At 37.7% G+C, this 19,054-nt stretch overlaps 1 protein-coding gene and 1 non-coding gene across 2 annotated transcripts in view; both read right to left on the bottom strand.

The window, feature by feature from the left end:
* The window catches only part of CFAP299 (cilia and flagella associated protein 299), a 719,586-nt gene that overhangs the window by 575,247 nt on the left and 125,285 nt on the right, over positions 1–19,054 (bottom strand). The gene's annotated exons all lie outside the window — the stretch shown is intronic.
* Positions 15,465–15,537, bottom strand: TRNAG-CCC (transfer RNA glycine (anticodon CCC)). Its single transcript has one exon. It is a non-coding gene; the product is annotated as a tRNA-Gly (tRNA).

Below are 19,054 nucleotides of genomic sequence, written 5' to 3'. Positions count from 1 at the left end.
CTTGCCTAACTTTTATGGCTAGGATTTTCAATACTATGTTTAAGAGAAGTAGTGAGAGCGGGCATCCCTATTTTATACCTCATCGTAGAAAAAAGTTTTCAACTTTCACCATGAGTTTGATGATAACTGTGGGTTTGTCATATATTGCCTTTATTATGTTGAGGTATATTCCCTCTGTACTCACATTGTTGAAGGCTTTTTATTATTATAACTGGATGCTGGATTTTCTCAAAAGTTTCTCCTGCATCAATTGGTATTATCATATGATTTTTATCCTTCATTTTATTAACATGACATATCACAGTAATTTATCTGCAGATGTTAAACAATCCTTGCATCCCTGAAACAAATCTCACTTGATCATGGCATATGATCCTTTTAATACATCATTAAATTTGGTTTATTAACATTTTGGTGAGAGATACTGGCCTATAATTTTTTTTTTTTTTTACTGTTCTATACATCAGTGTCTCTTTTTGCTGTCTCGTATACAGGGTTATCGCTACCATCTTTCTAAATTCCATATATATGCGTTAGTATACTGTATTTATGTTTTTCCTTCTGGCTTACTTCACTCTGTATAATAGGCTCCAATTTCATCCACCTCATTAGAACTGATTCAAATGTATTCTTTTTAATGGCTGAGTAATACTCCATTGTGTATATGTACCACAGCTTTCTTATCCATTCATCTGCTGATGGACATCTAGGTTGCTTCCATGTCCTGGCTATTATAAACAGTGCTGCAATGAACATTGGGGTACATGTGTCTCTTTTTCCTTCTGGTTTCCTCAGTGTGTATGCCCAGCAGTGGGATTGCTGGATCATAAGGCAGTTCTAGTTCCAGTTTTTTAAGGAATCTCCACACTGTTCTCCATAGTGGCTGTACTAGTTTGCATTCCCACCAACAGTGTAAGAGGGTTCCCTTTTCTCCACACCTCTCCAGCATTTATTATTTGTAGACTTTTGGATCGCAGCCATTCTGACTGGTGTGAAATGGTACCTCATAGTGGTTTTGATTTGCATTTCTCTGATAAAGAGTGATGTTGAGCATCTTTTCAAGTGTTTGTTAGCCATCTGTATGTCTTCTTTGGAGAAATGTCTATTTAGATCTTTGGCCCATTTTTTGATTGGGTCATCTATTTTTCTGGAGTTGAGCTGTAGGAGTTGCTTGTATATTTTTGAGATTAGTTGTTTGTCGGTTGCTTCATTTGCTATTATTTTCTCCCATTCTGAAGGCTGTCTTTTCACCTTGCTAATAGTTTCCTTTGATGTGCAGAAGCTTTTAAGTTTAATTAGGTCCCATTTGTTTATTTTTGCTTTTATTTCCAATATTCTGGGAGGTGGGTCATAGAGGATCCTGCTGTGATGTATGTCAGAGAGTGTTTTGCCTATGTTCTCCTCTAGGAGTTTTATAGTTTCTGGTCTTATGTTGAGATCTTTAATCCATTTTGAGTTTATTTTTGTATATGGTGTTAGAAAGTGTTCTAGTTTCATTCTTTTTACAAGTGGTTGACCAGATTTCCCAGCACCACTTGTTAAAGAGATTGTCTTTAATCCACTGTATATTCTTGCCTCCTTTGTCAAAGATAAGGTGTCCATATGTGGTGGATTTATCTCTGGGCTTTCTATTTTGTTCCATTGATCTATATTTCTGTCTTTGTGCCAGTACCATACTGTCTTGATAACTGTGGCTTTGTAGTAGAGCCTGAAGTCAGGTAGGTTGATTCCTCCAGTTCCATTTTTCTTTCTCAAGATCACTTTGGCTATTCGAGATTTTTTGTATTTCCATACAAATTGTGAAATTATTTGTTCTAGCTCTGTGAAGAATACTGTTGGTAGCTTGATAGGGATTGCATTGAATGTATAAATTGCTTTGGGTAGTATACTCATTTTCACTATATTGATTCTTCCAATCCATGAACATGGTATATTTCTCCATCTATTAGTGTCCTCTTTGATTTCTTTCACCAGTGTTTTATAGTTTTCTATATATAGGTCTTTAGTTTCTTTTAGGTAGATATATTCCTAAGTATTTTATTCTTTCCGTTGCAATTGTGAATGGAATTGTTTCCTTAATTTCTCTATTTTCTCATCATTAGTGTATAGGAATGCAAGGGATTTCTGTGTGTTGATTTTATATCCTGCAACTTTACTATATTCATTGATTCATTACTCTTCAACATAGTTTTGGAAGTTTTGGCCACAGCAATCAGAGCAGAAAAAGAAATAAAAGGAATCCAAATTGGAAAAGAAGAAGTAAAACTCTCACTATTTGCAGATGACATGATCCTCTACATAGAAAACCCTAAAGACTCCACCAGAAAATTACTAGAACTAATCAATGATTATAGTAAAGTTGCAGGATATAAAATCAACACACAGAAATCCCTTTGCATTCCTATACACTAATAATGAGAAACAGAAAGAGAAATTAAGGAAACAATTCCATTCACCATTGCAACGAAAAGAATAAAATATTTAGGAATATATCTACCTAAAGAAACTAAAGACCTATATATAGAAAACTATAAAACACTGGTGAAAGAAATCAAAGAGGACACTAATAGATGGAGAAATATACCATGTTCATGGACTGGCCTATAATTTTGTTTTTGTGTGCTTTGTTGGCCTTCTAAAGTGAATTTGGAAGCATTCTCTCCTCTTCATTTTTTTAGAAGAGTTTGAGAATCTCGGAAGTCTTTGAAAGTTTGGTAGAATTCAACAGTGAAGCAACCTGGTCCTGCACTTTCATTTCGGGGTAGATTTTTGATCACTGTTTCAATCACTCTACTAATAATTAGTCTATTTAGACTTTGTTTCTTCATGATTAAGTCTTGGAAGATTGTATGTTCCTAGGAATTTATCCATTTCTTCTACTTGTCCAATTGGTTAGTGTATAATTATTCATTGTAGTCTATTATAATACTTTGTATCTTTTGCACACATTGGTGGGAAATGATGCTTGGAATCATTTCCAGATGGTTGGAAAAGATGCTTGAAATGATTTAAATCTTCTTAAATTGATTGAGACTTGTGGAGCTTAACATATGAGCCTTCCTAGAGAATGTTCTGCGTACCTTTGAGAAAACTGTATTCTCCTTTTGGGGGATGGAATATTCTTTATGTGTCTATTAAATTTATCTTGTCCAATGTGACATTGACAATGCCTTATTAACTTCCTGTTTGGATGATATATCCATTAACATAACTAGGGTGCTAAAGTTCTCTATTACTATATTGCTGTCAGTTTCTCCCTTTAGGTCTACTAATACTTGCTTGATATATTTAGCTGCTCCTATGTTGAGTGAATCAGTTCAGTTAAGTTGCTCAGTTGTGTCTAATTCTTTGTGACTCTGGACTGTAGCACATCAGGCTTCCCTCCCATTACCAACTCCCAAGGCCTGTTCAAATTCATATCCATTGAATTGGTGATGTGATCCAATGATCTCATCCTCTGTCGTCCCGTTCTCCTCTTGCCTTCAATCTTTCCCAGCATCAGGGTCTTTTCCAATGAGTCAGTTCTTCACATCAGGTGGTCAAAGTATTGGAGTTTCAACTTCAGGATCAGTCTTTCCAATGAATATTCAGGACTGATTTCCTTTAGGATGGACTGTTGGATTTCCTTGCAGTCAAAGGGACTCTCAAGAGTCTTCTCCAACACCACAGTTCAAAAGCATCAATTCTTTGACGCTCAGCTTTCCTTATAGCCCAACTCTCACATCTATACATGACTACTGCAAAAAGCATACATTTAACTAGACAGACCTTTGTCAGCAAAGTAATGTCTCTGTGTTTTAATATGCTGTCTAGGTTGGTCATAGCTTTTCTTCCAAGGACCAAGCGTCTTAATTTTGTGGCTGCAGTCTCCATCTGCAGTGATTTAGTAGACCAAAGAAATTAAGTCTCTCACTGTTTCCCCTGTTTCCCCATCTATTTGCCATGAAGTGAAGGGACCAGATGCCATGATCTTAGTTTTCTGAACGTTGAGTTTTAGGCCAACTTTTTCAACCTCTTCTTTTAAGAGGCTCTTTAGTTCTTCTTCACTTTCTGCCATAAGGGTGGTATCATCTGCATATTGATTCCACCTTGTGCTTCACCCAGCTCGGCATTTTGCATGATGTGCTCTGCATATAAGTTAAATAAGCAGAGTGACAATATATAGCCTTAACATACTCCTTTCCCAATTTGGAACCAGTCTGTTGTTTCATATCCAGTTCTAATTGTTGCTTCTTGACCTGCATACAGATTTCTCAGGAGGCAGGTAAGGTGATCTGGTACTCCCATCTCTTGAAGAATTTTCCACAGTTTCTTGTCATCCACACAGTCAAAGGCTTTGGCGTAGTCAATAAAGCAAAGTAGATGTTTTTTGGAAGTCTCTTGCTTTTTCAGTGATCCAACAGATGTTGGCAATCTGATCCCTGGTTCCTCTGCCTTTTCTAAATCAAGCTTGAAAATCTGGAAGTTCATGGTTCACATACTACTGATGCTTGGCTTGGAGAATCTTGAGCATTACTTTGCTAGCATGTGAGATAAGTGCAATTGTGTGGTAGTTTGAGCATTCTTTGGCATTGCCTATCTTTGGAATTGGAATGAAAACTGACCTTTTCCAGTCCTGTAGCCACTCTTGAGTTTTCAAAATTTGCTGGCATACTGAGTGAAGCACTTTCACAGCATCATCTTTGGGGATTTGAAATAGCTCATCTGGAATTCCATCATCTCCACTAGCTTTATTCATAGTGATGCTTCCAAGGACTACTTGACTTCACATTCCAGGATGTCTGGCTCTAAGTGAGTGAACGTACCATCGTGGTTATCTGGGTCATGAAGATCTTTTTTGTATAGTTGATCTGTGTATTCTTGCCACCTCTTCTTAATATCTTCTGCTTCTGTTAGTTCCATACCATTTCTGTCCTTTATTGTGCCCATCTTTGCATGAAATGTTCCCTTGGTATCTCTAATTTTCTTGAAGACATCTCTAGTCTTTCCCATTCCATTGTTTTCTTCTATTTCTTTGCATTGATCACTGAGGAAGGCTTTCTTATCTTTCCTTGCTATTTTTTGGAACTCTGCATTCAGATAGGTATATCTGTCCTTTTCTCCTCTGCCTTTAGCTCCTCTTCTTTTCTCAGCTATTTGTAAGGCCTCCTCAGACAATCATTTTGCCTTTTTGTATTTCTTTTCTTGGGGATGGTCTTGATCACTGCCTCCTGTATAATGTCATGAACCTCCATCCATAGTTCTTCAGGGACTCTGTCTATGAGATCTAAACCCTTGAATCTATTTGTCACTTCCACTATATAATCATAAGGGATTTGATTTAGCTCATACCTGAATGGTCTAGTGGTTTTCCCTACTTTCTCAATTTCCAAGGGAAACCATTCAATATCACAGTAATCCAAGTCTATGCCTCAACCAGTAATGCTAAAAAAGCTGAAGTTGAATGATTCTATGAAGACCTACAAGACCTTCTAGAACTAACACCCAAAAAAGATGTCCTTTTCATCAGAGGGGACTAGCATGCTAAAGTAGGAAGTCAAGAGATATCTGGAGTAACAGGCAAATTTGGCCTAGGAGTACAGAATGAAGCAGGGCAAAGGCTAATAGAGTTGTGCCAAAAGAACGCACTGGTCATAGCAAACACCCTCTTCCAACAACACAAAATATGACTCTACACATGGACATCACCAGATGGTCAATATCGAAATCAGATTGATTATATTCTTTGTGGCCAAAGATGGGGAAGGTCTATATAGTCAGCAAAAACAAAACTTGGAGCTGACTGTGGCTCAGATTATGTTGGGTGAATAAATATTTCCAAATGTTATATCTTCTTGTTGGATTGACCCCTTAATCATTATGTAATGATCATCTTTATCTTTTATTACTGTCTTTGTTTTAAATGGCGACCCACTCCAGTATTCTTGCCTGGAAAATCCCATGGGTGGAGGAGTTTGGCAGGCTACAGTCCATGGGGTCACAAAGAGTCGGACACGACTGAGTGACTTCACTCTCACTTTGTTTTAAAGCCTATTTTGCCTGATGTAAATTTAGCTACCTCAGCCTTCTTTGCTCTCTACCTATATGAAACATCTTTTTTCCATCATTTTACTTTCAGTCTGTGTGTGTGCTTACATCTGAAGTGAGTGTCTTACAGGGAGCAAATACAGGGTCTTATTTTTTATCCATTTGGTCACTTACTTTGATTGGAGAATTAAGCCCATTTACATTTCTCTTAATTGTTTTCTGGCTGTTTTGTAGTTCCTCTCTGTTTATTCTTCTCTTGTTCTCCTCCCTTACAGTTTGATGATCTTCTTTAGTGTTATGCTTAGAACTCATTCTCATTATTTCTTGGTATGTACTGTCCATTTTTCATTTGTATTTACCAAGAGGTTCATACTTAATAGCCTATGTATGTATGTATGCATATACATGTATGTGTATGTTTGTGTGTGTGTATGAGTGTGTGAGTACCATTCTATTTTAAGTTCTTGGCAATTTAAGTTTGAACACATTCTAAAATTGTATATTTTTACTCTTCTCCCACATTTTATGTTTTTGATATCACATATTACAGCTTTTTATTCTATATAACATTATTATAGTTGCAGCTATTTTTATTACTTTTGCCTTTTACCCTTTGTACTAGCTCTACAAGTAATCAATCCCCTACCTTTACTACATAGTTACCTTTACCAGCGAGATATTCATAAACATATGTTTTCTTGATACTAATCAGTGTCCTTATTTTTTACCCTAAGGAAGTCCCCTTAACATTTCTTGCAAGGCCAGTTTAGTGGTAATGAATACCTTTACTTTTTGCTTGTCTGGAAAATATCTCCCTTCAATTCTGAATGATAATCTGACAAGGCAGATTATTCTTCTTTGAAATTTTTTCGTTTCAGCTCATTGAATATGTCACATCACTCCTTTCTGGCTTACAAAGTTTCTGCTGAAAATCTAAGAGTCATTGGGAGATTCTTTTGTATATAACAAGTGTGTGTGTTTTTTTTTTTTTTTTTCCTTACTCTTTTAAGATTCACTCTTGAACTCTGACATTTTAATCATAATGCATCTTGGTGTAAATCTTTCTGGGTTCCTCTTACTTGGAACTCTCTGGGCTTTCTGGATCTGGATTGTATTTCCTTCCCATGTTAGGGAAATTTTCAGCCATTATTTTCTTCAAATAAGTTTTCTACCCCCTTTCTCTCTTTCTTCTGGAATTCCTATAATGTAAATGTTGTTCTGCTTCATGTTGTCTCATAGGTCTCTTAAGATACCTTCACTTTTAAACAATTTTTTTGCTATTCTGTTTGGATGAGTTCCACTGGCCAGCCTTCCAGGTCCCTGATCCTTTCTGCTAGTTCATCTGGTCTTCTGATGAACGCCTCTAGCATATTTTTCAGCACAGTTATTATATTCTGTAATTCAACTTCAACTTCCATTTGTTACTTTCTTATATTTTCTCTTTGTTGAAGGTCTCATCTTTATGACCATTACTTTGAACTCTTTCAGTTCAGTTCAGTCGCTCAGTTGTGTCCAACTCTTTGCGACCCCATGAATCGCAGCATGCCAGGCCTCCCTGTCCATCACCAACTCCCGGAGTTCACTCAGACTCACGTCCAGCGAGTCAGTGATGCCATCCAGCCATCTCACCCTCTGTAGTCCCCTTCTCCTCCTGCCCCCAATCCCTCCCAGCATCAGGGTCTTTTCCAATGAGTCAACTCTTTACATGAGGTGGCCAAAGTACTGGAGTTTCAGCTTTAGCATCATTTCTTCCAAAGAAATCCCAGGGATAAGCTAAATTATTTATCTGCATTTAATTTAAGGGGTTTTTTTTTCCTGGGATTTTATCTTATTGTTTCATTTGGAACATATTCCTCTGTTTCCTCATTTGTTTGACTCTCCATGTTTGCTTCTATATACTTGGGGGTGGTGGGGAGGACTCCTTCCCTCCTATTTGAAGAAGTGGCCTTGTGTAAGAAATGAACCTTATCATTCAACCTTGCCCTAGTTCTTAGTTGTCTCTTGAACCTTTGTGATTGTTTAAGCAGCCTGATTTATTCTTGATAGGTCCTAGTTATTGAGGGTGTGCCAAGACTTGTTAGCATTCCAGACAGAGAGATCTCAGTTAGAACCTCTTTTCAGGCTGATAAGCCAGACCCTCAGGCAGCAGCTTTTAAAGCAGATACACACATGCTGTCTTGTGGAACCTCAAAGATAAACCCTGCTGGCCTCCTGAGCATGTGATCTGGATGTGTCTTGTTGAAGAAAGGTACAAAAATCAGGGGTCCAGGCAAGTGTATCAACTCCTTTCTGGGAGTACTGGCAAGCTGTAGCAAGGCCAAAGTGTTAGTCACTCAGTCGTCTCCGACTCTTTGTGACCCCATGGACTGTAGCCCACCAGGCTCCTCTCTCCATGGAATTCTCCAGGCAAGAATACTGGAATGGCTTGCCATTTCCTTCTCCAGCAAGGCCATAGGAGAGTGGAAAGATGGTTCCTCCAGCCCACATAACCTCAGAGCAACTCAGTAGATCAGATCAGATCAGTCGCTCAGTCATGTCCGACTCTTTGTGACCCCATGAATCGCAGCATGCCAGGCCTCCCTGTCCATCACCAACTCCCGGAGTTCACTCAGACTCACGTCCAGCGAGTCAGTGATGCCATCCAGCCATCTCATCCTCTGTCGTCCCCTTCTCCTCTTGCCCACAATCCCTCCCAGCATCAGAGTCTTTTCCAATGAGTCAACTCTTCGCATGAGGTGGCCAAAGTATTGGAGTTTCAGCTTTAGTATCATTCCTTCCACAGAAATCCCAGGGCTGATCTCCTTCAGAGTGGACTGGTTGGATCTCCTTGCAGTCCAAGGGACTCTCAAGAGTCTTCTGCAACACCACAGTTCAAAAGCATCAATTCTTCAGTGCTCAGCCTTCTTCACAATCCAACTCTCACATCCATACATGACCACAGGAAAAACCATAGCCTTGACTAGATGAACCTTTGTGGGCAAAGTAATGTCTCTGCTTTTGAATATGCTATCTAGGTTGGTCATAACTTTCCTTCCAAGGAGTAAGCGTCTTTTAATTTCATGGCTGCAATCACCATCTGCAGTGATTTTGGAGCCCAGAAAAAGTCTGACACTGTTTCCACTGTTTCCCCATCTATTTCCCATGAAGTGATGGGACCGGATGCCATGATCCTCGTTTTCTGAATGTTGAGCTTTAAGTCAACTTTTTCACTCTCCACTTTCACTTTCATCAAGAGGATTTTTAGTTCCTCTTCACTTTCTGCCAAGGGTGGTGTCAGTAGCCTTTAGATATGTGGAAAACCTGAAGCCTATTGCTCTGGCTGAAGCTCTGGTAGGCCTTTTTCACAGGATGACTGGGGACGTGTTTAAGTCTACTGTCTGTGCAAAGCCTGACAAGAACTGTCTCTCTGATTGTTTTCAGTTCTGCAGGGAACAAAAGTGTACAACCTGATGCCACCAGAGCCAGGTGCTCAACAAGACTTCTCTGTGTGAATTGTGTACCCCACATACTTTAACTGAACAAGAGGAGAGTGGGGCGAGTGTGCTCCTGCTGACTTTAGCAGGTCCGTGATTAAGCATGAAGCTGGGGCACACCCACCAGCTTTTGTGGGACTGCAGGAGAGTCTGGGACCAGGTCACACCCACTGTTGCTAGAAGGATAGACGAAGAACACAGAAATGGCACCCACTGCCACTTCTGTTCCCAGAGAGGGTGCCAATAGGCACCTGCCCCTCCAACAGATGTTTTAAGATTAGCAAATGAATCTCCTTCACATATGGTCTATGTGCTTTTCCAATTGCTGTTTTTATGCTGGGTCCCAGGGTGAGTGACTCTATGTGTGAGTCCTTTAGGGGTGAAATATCTGTACCCTATACCCCAGTGGGCCTCTTTAATATGTCCTGTTTGTTTTCAAAGCCATACCTTTTGGGGGCTCCTCCTATGGTGCAGGTTCCAAGGGTTGGGGTGCTTGATATTGAGCATGAACACCTGGCTCTTCAGAAAGAAACTCTGTGTTTGTAAGACTTCCTCCTGATTGTGGAAGGGTGGAATTCTTGTGAGATATCTCTGCTTCTCCTACTGCCTTGATGTAACCCTTTTAACCTTTGTTGGAGAGGACCATTAAGCTAGTTTTAAGGTCTTTTTTAGACGGAATTGTTCAAAACATAGATGTAGATTTAGTATGTCTGCGGGAGGGGATAAGTCTTCAGGATTTTCCTAAACTGCCATCTTGAACTGGCCATCAGAAAATGGTTTTAAATTCAATTTGAATACATATATTCTTCATCCCACCCTACCATGTCAAAGAAGAAATGTGAATTTGTCTCAGATTGTTTGTTTTTTATAGATGAAAAGGGAATTATTTAATACCTTATTAACCTTAAGTATTCAGAAACTGACTTTAAATTTATTGCCCCATCTAGGAAATTTATTGGAGAAGGCAATGGCACCCCACTCCAGTACTCTTGCCTGGAGAGTCCCATGGACAGAGGAGCCTGGTAAGCTGCAGTCCATGGGGTCGCTAAGAGTCGGACATGACTGAGCAACTTCACTTTCACTTTTCACTTTCATGCATTGGAGAAGGAAATGGCAACCAACTCCAGTGTTCATGCCTGGAGAATCACAGGGAGAGGGGAGCCTGGTAGGTTGCCATCTATGGGGTCGCACAGAGTCCGACACGACTGAAGCGACTTAGCAGCAGCAGCAGCAGGAAATTTCTAGATAGAAAACATTTTTCTAATTACAATCACTTTCTTATTTCCATTTTTAAAATAAGGAGTATTATTTATTAAGTCAGTAACCTCACTTCTCAGCTTTTGGAAAAGATTTATAATTCAGTAAGTTAAATGTATATATAATAAAATAATATTTATCAGATAAATTAGGTACTCAAACATTATTGTTCAAATAAACACATTTTTCCTACTCTCAGTACTCAGCATGTTCCTTTGCTTAATGAAAATAGTGATAATATAAAATTGGAGAAACTTGAGACAGCCACAACGTGGTGAAAAGTTAAATGTTTTTCCAGCTATATTGAGATATAACTGAATACTAACATTGTGTAAGTTTAAGGTATATAACACGTTGATTTAATATACTTGATATTGCAAAATGATTACCACTACAGTGTTAGCTAACACCTGCACTATATCACATATTTCCACTATATTATAGTGAGAACATTTAAGATCTACTCTCACAGCAACTTGCTAGTATGCAATACAGTATCACAAAATGTAATCACTATACTGTACCTGAGATCCCCAGAACTTGTTCATTAAATTTCAACTTTGATTTCAAAATATTCATTAATTTAATTAAATTTATATTTTAAATTTATTCATTTAATTAAACTTCCATTTTAAAATCATAACTTTAAATGGTCAAAATATATTTTAAGTAGTAAAAGAATGATTTATAATAAAATCTTTTAATACTAGAAAAATTTTAATAGCAAAAAATTTTTTGGTTCTAACATAGCTTATAACCAACCTCTTTTTAGTAGTTCACTGACTGAAACAAAATTTCTAATTTTTTTGAACAAGCGGGGACCTTTCCATTTTACTCCAAAAGGGCAGAAAATATATAAATAAAAGAGATATTCCATGAGAAACAGTTCACCTCCCTAAAGAAATAGCACCTTAGATTCTTTTTTAAAGATGGGATGATTTAAACCTATCAGAAATTATAAATAAGTTAAACCTTATATCCCTTTCCAAAGGATTAATGATACTGGCCTTAGACCCATTTTATGGAATTTGTTTTGTAGAAATCTATTTTTGGTTTTGGGAATTCACACATCTCTACCTTCTGCCTAGAATATTCTTTACCCAGAGCCTTACCTGGCTAGCCCCTACTCAGCTGTCAGGTCTGAACTTGACTGTATCTCCCTCTTTGCTCAGGCTTCCCTGACCTCACAGCATTTTGATTAGAGGAGCTTCCTGTGGATTCTGCAATTCTCTTATTTATTCTTTTTGTAACCATCTATTTGCTTATCTCTAACCCCTAAACAATGTTAAGTTCCTTGTGGGCAGGAACTGATTATCTTCTTCAGGAATGAACTTTAGGAAAGCATAGTTTTCAAGAATCAATTAATCACATCAGTCACTCTCATGTAGTTGAATATAGCCACAGTACCTGCTATTTCCTGAGAAATCTAGAGGTCAATGCATTCTACGTACTATTCATTCATTAGGCTCTAAAAGCAATGTCATATACTTTGATGAAAAGATTAATTATGCATCAATTTTTTCATGAAAAGCAGCATCTAAAAACTTAAACCATCACTTCAAAGTTGTATTGTTTTAGATTTATTTTGCCTTAATATCTTGTACCTGAAACCTAAGAAGCCTCAAAGAAATATTATCCCCCTCCTCTCTTGCTATATATTTTGCTAAATAACCAACTCATTTTAAGCCCATGATCCCTATTTTCCAAGAGATGCAAATGGGGAGAAATATCTTAAGTCCATATAAAGCAAAAAAGTTACATGAAAACAACGCCCCCATTCCCTTTTTAAAGTTCCACAGTATTTACACGACATAATCAATTCCAGTTTAGGATTTAAGAAAATATCTGTGTAACATTCTAAAATGAGTGAAATTCAACAAACTGATTTATATTAAATTCCAAGCTTAGGACTCCTAAGTCAACATTCTAACAGTGCTAGCCAGTGAGAGTGCAGGGACAGTGCGGCTTGCCATGGCTGAAGGCAAACCGAGTGCTGTGAGGGATGGCTGAGGGGTCATGTGCTGCCAAGGCCTCAATGTAAACACAGGTGTGTGGGAAGGAGCGCAAGGTCTCTCCCATCGAGCAGCTAAAGAAACACTGGCAGTCACGCTGTGGAGTCTGAATGCTAAACTTTGAAAATAGATCATTTTTGTGAAACTGCTACATCTTAACTCGCATGTTAATACATCCTCAACTTAAAGGGGTCATGAAGAACACTTGAACCTCATATCATTGTTTTACACTGAAAAATTTGAGATGGAAAGCAGATCTTTTTTTTACCCCTGCTGAGCATCTCCCTGCTGAGTAAAGAAGTTTGAAGTTATTACCACCTCATTTGCTGGCATTTAGCAAGGATTCTTTTTATGGTTGCATGGAATTAATGCCACAAGAGGACTTTTCCTGCCAATGTCTGTTAAATGGCATGGCAGTGCTTTACAAAAATATATTAGGACTATGGCATAGAAGACTAATAAATGTATCAATAACATTTGTTAATAGGTTTGGGTTTGTGGGGATTTTTTATTTTTTGGGGTTCTGCTTTTTTTAATTTGTTTTTGGCTTTATTTTGGAGTCTTTTTTTGGGGGGTTGGTTTAGTTTTCCCATATATCCATCTGTTGTTATCAAAAATAGTGCTAAAATAGTGTACAATAACCCATAGGGTAGCAAATGGTAATAAATATAGGATTTAAAGGCAGACAGTCTCAGTTCATATTTTAGCTGAACAACCCACTACTGTGAGGCTTGAGCAGATTATGTAAATTCTCAAGTCTCAGGGCTTCCTTTGCAAACTGGACTAATTGTGATATCTCCCAGCAGAGGGTAATTTTCTGCATTATACAGTGCCTCTTAATAATGTCAAATAGCTATTAATGTCATTAGTATCACTATTTAATAATGTCTACTTACTTCATATAGAAGTAACTTTAACTCAATTTCATATTGTTTTCAAATTGTTTGACTATATGAAGTGACTGACTATAAATACAAATAAATAAATTTGTAACTAACTTCTCTGCTAAAATATATTCTCTCTCCCCTACCTTCTTTTGTCAATTTTGAGCATTTCTCTTGAGTCAGTCTTCTGCTGGGTGAAAGATGACATTTTGCTAGACTGTTGAAATGCATCCCAAGATTTCATTAATAATATGTCATGCTATCATTCCTAATTCACAAAACCGATAAATGTTAAGGTCAACAAAATATTCTCATGAAATTGAGAAGACTGCCATATCTGCAATTGAATATGAAGAAAATAAAAACAAGTATGAGCCATTAAATGACATCAAGTGACTCAGTAATAATATGTATAACAACAATTACATTTGTCTTAGGTACTTAAAAATATCAATTTCCATTTGAGGTGATATCTACATGAAATGAACACAATGTTCTTAATGACAAAATGAATTTCATTTATTAAAACATTGTCCTAAACTATGGTCTAGAAGCCAATACATTTGGGCATGACAAATGAAAGAGAGAGAAGGAGAAAAAGGCAGATGAAGAATCCATTCGTTCATTGTTTACTCACTTATTTAACAAATGGTATCTATGTGATAAAAATTTTATATACATCAGCTTCAACTTGTGCATAGTTTTGTTATTTACCAAGCATTTTTACATAGATTTTCTTATTTGATCTTCATAATCTATTCAAGAGATGAGGGAAGTGAACATATAGCATGTCCAATGTGACAGAGGCATATGGTTGGTTTTCCTAAATACTGGCTAGGGCTCTTTTCACTACATGGTATTGGAAAATCATTATTCATTATGCAGAGGAGAGGCTAAGCCTGAGAAATCTTATGACCACAGAAAGAACACAGAAGAATTCTTTCAATATGGAGACTTTCCTGGTATTCCTAGCATTCTTAAGTAATTTTACTAAATCAAGTGATATACCTAGGTATTTTCCTTCTTTCTATCTTCCATTTTTTACTAAGGCAAAAGAAAAAGTAAGTGTAAAGGAAGTTATAATTGGGGACATATCTTGAGAGTCCCTTGGACTGGATGGAGATTAAACCAGTCGATCCTAAGGGAAATCAACCCTGAATATTCATTGGAAGGACTGATGCTGAAGCTGGAGCTTCAGTAATTTGGCCACCTGATGCAAAGAACTGACTCACTGGAAAAGATCCAGATGCTGAGAATGATTGAGGGCAGGAGGAGAAGGGGACAACAGAGGATAAGATAGTTAGATAGCATCAATGACTCAATGGGCATTTGAACAAACTCTGGGAGATAGTGAAGGACAGGGAAGCCTGGCATGCTGCAGTTCATGGGGTCACAAAGAGTCAGAAATGACTTAGCAACAAATAAAATTGGATGAATTTTAAAAATAGAACCACATATAAAAATGAAAAGAAGTACATATCACACAAAAAGTCTTAAGTAATTGATGGGACTGAGTATCAAATTTGGCCCTGAGTATCCTATCAACCAAACTAAAAATGAACACATGAAAAATTATATAATTCTCATTAGCAGAAACAAACAGGGGCACTTATTTCTTGCAGATAAATCAGTCATTTTTCCAGTCATTAAACATTTTAAATAGTTATTTTTTTATTTATTTTTATTTATTTATTTGGCTGCAATGGGTCTTAGTTTTCGCCCACAGGATCTTCAGTCTTTGTTGTGACATGCTGCGTCTTCAATCTTTAGCTGCAGTATGCAAACTCTTAGTTGTGGTATGTGGGATCTAGCTCCCTGACCAGGGATTGAACCTGGGCCACCGGCATTGGGAATGCGGAGTCTTACCCACTGGACCACCAGGGAAGTCTCTCTGTCGTTAAAATTTAAAAGAAACTTCTCTCTTCCTTTCTTCAACTGGAGACCCACAGATAATATATTAAATAATGTCCTTTCCTAACAGCCTAACCCAACATCCTCCTATGTTTTGCTATTGTTAATACTGTTATTATTAATATTAAATGAATAATAATGCATAATTTTATGTTTTCATATAAATACCTTTTGAATTAAGTACTGATATTATCCCCACTTAATGGATGAGAAAACATCTGTATAAATGAGAAAACTTAGTAGCTTGCCCGAGGTCACATAAATAGTAAATTCTCATGCATTTTATCATCAAGACTTCTGCACATCTTGTTACTCCAAATCCCATGTTCTACCTCAGACAAAAAGACACCACCTCATTGGCAGTCAGTTCTGTGGTCACAGCCTGAAAACCTAGTTCTCAAAGCCAGCAAGCATCCATCACCTGGAGGGCTTGTGAAAAACACAAATCACAGGGCCCGAGCTCCATCAGAGATCATGATTTAGTAGACCTGAGATGCAGACAGAGAATTTACATTTCTAACAAATTTCCACATGATGCTGATGTTGCTGGTCAGAGACTACAGATTGAGAACTACTGGCCTGTAATTTTGAAAGCTTCCAAATATATATCACACTTAATAGGGTATTTTGCTGAATGCTTTTTATTAGTCATCCAAATTTATTTGGCAATGTAGGTCCAGTCACTGAGATAAAGAATAATGAAAGAGGACCCAGGTGGTATCTGGAAATAACACCACTTTCTTTTTTTTTTTTCCAATTAAGTTATTTTTCTATTGTGGTAAAATAAATATAACACAAATATGCTATTTTAACAATATTTAAGAACACAATTTAGTGGCATTAATTATTCACAATTTTCTGTACCATTATCACTATTTCTAAAACTTTCCATTATCCCAAACAGAAACTCTGTACCCATCAAACAATAACTTTCCATTACCCCTCTCTCCAGCTCCTGATGAAAATTAATCTACTATCTCTCTTTATATATTTCCTATAATATTATCCTTTTGTGCCTGGCTTGCTCTAAGATTCATCCATATTGTATTAATAATATGTATGAGAACTTCATTCCTTGTAAAGGCTGGATATTATTCTACTGTAATTAACATCCTTTTCTAAACCACATTTGCCAATGAGTTTTCTAAAGCTAACAAACCAATGTTCACTTTGGTTCTCACTATCTTCTTTTATTTAAGGTATCTACAGTGGTCACATTTCTTTTGGTCAATCTCATTTCATAGTGAAAAATTTGGATTACATATAAGGACAAAAAACAAACAAACAAAGCACATGTAACACCACACCTATGTGGTACCAACTTCTTCTTCCTGTAAGTTGACTCTCATCCCCACTTGCATCATCGCACTTGGCATTAAAATCTACATTATTTAGTCTCTACTACATGTTCCTGTGTTGGAGAGCACATGAAAGGAAAATATTCTCCCACATTTAACAAGAGGGATGTAGGTGTAAAGGTGCAGGTTTAGACGCCTGCCAAACTGAGACAAGGCAAAAAACTGGGGAATTTTCTGGGAAGAGATTCAGGAGGCAGCCGACTTTATGAGAAAAGCAGAATAGTGAAAGCTGGAGAGCGAGAGGCGGATTAGTCTGGAGAGGAAACCAAAAGCAAAATGAAGATCAGAACAAAGGAGAAAAATGAAAGGAACAAGGTCTACATTTTAGGAAGTGCTTAAGACATATGTGCCACCAAGGCATCGACCTAGAATGGCTTTAGCAGCTCTGCTCCAATCAACCATCAATATCCCCAAATCCGGCTGGGGTTGGCTAGAGGAGAGACAGGGGCCCTGACTGATAGCATCTGCCAGCATCCATGGTATAAAGGCATAAATACAACCACCTTGGCCAATTTCGGGCTACCAACTGATGGCCTATCTGGGAAGGGAAGTGCCCAGGGGTCTTGCTAGTTCGTGAAAGCTAGCTCCAACACATCCGTGTCTCAAATCCACACATGAAAACACAACCTAAGAGAAAATCAGTGGACCTGCTATTCAAATACAGCTTCGGGACAACAGCTCTACAGGCTTATCCGCAGCCCTCTGCTAGAATTTTGACCCCAAAATCTTCCTTGTAAAAGATGGAGAACCATCTCTTCTCTGTAACTGAGGGACAGGCATGGGATTGCCTTCCTTCAAGCTTCTAAACAAAACCTTAGCATGCAGATATTTCCTCCTTTTGTGCTGATACATGTATCTAGCTGCTCTCATTGTACAGATATCCTGCAGTGCACAGGTCTGAGGTAATGCAAGACTGCAGCAGCCTGGGGTGAGAGAGCATTTGATGGGGTAGTAATAATGACCTGCAGTCAGCTTCAGGGGTGAAAACAGAATTCAAGGCTGAGGGATGAGAAATATTGTCTTTAGCTGACTCTGTGATTTGGAGTGGGCTGGTGAGGGGGATAAGCCTCTCTACCACAGTTAGCCTCAAGGGCACGAGAAGGAAAACAATTGCCCAGGAGCAGAAGGCCTCCATGAGGGGACTTCCCAGATAAGAATCCACCTTACAATTGAACCTTACAAAGGTTCAATCCCTGGTCAAGGAACTAAGATCCCACATGCCGTGGGGCAACTAAGCCTATGCCTCCTCAACTACTGAGCCTGCACACCTCAACTAGAGAGAAGCTCACTCACCACAAAGACCTGACACAGTCAAAAATAAAAATAAATTTAAAAAAAGAAGGCGGCCCCCATAACCACTTACCAGAGTTCCAGTGCTGGTCAACACTTCATAAGCAGGACCAAACCTCCAAACTGAACCTTCAGGTTAAATATTTTGAAGTATAGCTCTAAATATTTTGTACCTATTTTTTATTTTTATACATATTTATTTTAAAAATACTCAAAAGGAATTGTTGCATGTTTCCTTGCTTCAGACATTGATAAGCAATTCACAATTTTTAAAACCTGCAATTACTTGGTTCCTTTTGTTTGAGAGAACAGAACAATGGTGAATGGAATTGTTTCCTTAATTTCTCTTTCTGTTTTCTCATTATTAGTGTATAGGAATGCAAGGGATTTCTGTGTGTTGATTTTATATCCTGCAACTTTACTATAGTCATTGATTATTTCTAGTAATTTTCTGGTGGAATCTTTAGGGTTTTCTATGTAGAGGATCATGTCATCTGCAAATAGTGAGAGTTTTACTTCTTCTTTTCCTATTTGGATTCCTTTTATTTCTTTTTCTGTTCTGATTGCTGTGGCCAAAACTTCCAAAACTATGTTGAAGAGTAATGGTGAAAGTGGGCACCCTTGTCTTGTTCCTGACTTTAGAGGAAATGCTTCCAATTTTTCACCATTGAGGATAATGTTTGCTGTGGGTTTGTCATATATAGCTTTTATTATGTTGAGGTATGTTCCTTCTATTCCTGCTTTCTGGAGAGTTTTTATCATAAATGGATGTTGAATTTTGTCAAAGGCTTTCTCTGCATCTATTGAGATAATCATACGGTTTTTATTTTTCAATTTGTTAA

Source organism: Bos mutus, chromosome 6 (genome assembly GCF_027580195.1).
Source record: "Bos mutus isolate GX-2022 chromosome 6, NWIPB_WYAK_1.1, whole genome shotgun sequence".
NCBI classification, from domain to species: Eukaryota; Metazoa; Chordata; class Mammalia; order Artiodactyla; family Bovidae; genus Bos; species Bos mutus.
The sequence above is the reverse complement of the archived record's forward strand: the minus strand, read 5'-3'. Positions and strand labels throughout refer to the sequence as shown.